Below are 844 nucleotides of genomic sequence, written 5' to 3'. Positions count from 1 at the left end.
CCAAACATATGGAGACATTCATTGATTATTGCTGTTCCATACCCCCACCAACCGGTGTGACCCAGGACCAGGTGAAGGAGACTATGTTCATATTATCTCTTCGTGATGCTGCAAGGGAGTGGTACCGAGACCTGGATCGAGCTGCTAATGGGATCACTGATTGGAATTCGCTGGCCCTGGCATTCTACAAGAAATATTTCTCTGCCTCGAAGACAAATGCCATTAGAGCTCAGATCACGAGCTTTAAACAGGGTCCTGATGAGAACTTCCATGAGGCGTGGGTCCGTTTCAAGAAGTTGGTGCGAACTATTCCGCACCATGGGTTCGAGAAATGGAGTCTATGCAATTAATTTTATAATGGGCTTTATGACGATCAGAGGGTTATCCTAGATGCGGCAGCTAATGGCAGATTCCAGGAAAATGTTGGAGAAACTAAGGGGTGGAAAATTATTGATGATTTGGCCACCCATAAAGTTGAGTATGGGAATTCCAGGGGAAATCAAAGGAGAAGTGCTGAATCCCCTTTTGTAGCTGCATTAGAGGCTGTTACGGCGAGATTTGATAAGTACGAGTTGGGAGGAGCTTCAAAAGGAGGGATCTATCATGTGAATGCTGTTTCAGACGGTCCTTTCGTCTCCAAGATATGTGGAGGAGAAGGACATGTTTCAGACAACTGCAGCATTTCCTATGAGTCTTATGCTGCTTTTCAACATTATAGGCAGACAAACACTTATTTTGAGCCGAATGTTCATCCGAACTTGAGGTGGAGTAGCCAAAATGTCCTAAATCCGACTCCACCCCCACAGCAGCAGCAGCAGCAGAATTATGTGCCCCCACATAAGCA

At 45.7% G+C, this 844-nt stretch overlaps 1 non-coding gene across 1 annotated transcript; it reads right to left on the bottom strand.

Moving 5' to 3' along the window:
- Positions 1-218: 218 nt before the first annotated feature.
- LOC141615942 (small nucleolar RNA R71) lies at positions 219-325 on the bottom strand. Its single transcript, XR_012530327.1, has one exon. It is a non-coding gene; the product is annotated as a small nucleolar RNA R71 (small nucleolar RNA).
- Between the last annotated feature and the right edge of the window lie 519 nt (positions 326-844).

This window comes from Silene latifolia, chromosome 11, assembly GCF_048544455.1.
Source record: "Silene latifolia isolate original U9 population chromosome 11, ASM4854445v1, whole genome shotgun sequence".
NCBI classification, from domain to species: Eukaryota; Viridiplantae; Streptophyta; class Magnoliopsida; order Caryophyllales; family Caryophyllaceae; genus Silene; species Silene latifolia.
The sequence above is the reverse complement of the archived record's forward strand: the minus strand, read 5'-3'. Positions and strand labels throughout refer to the sequence as shown.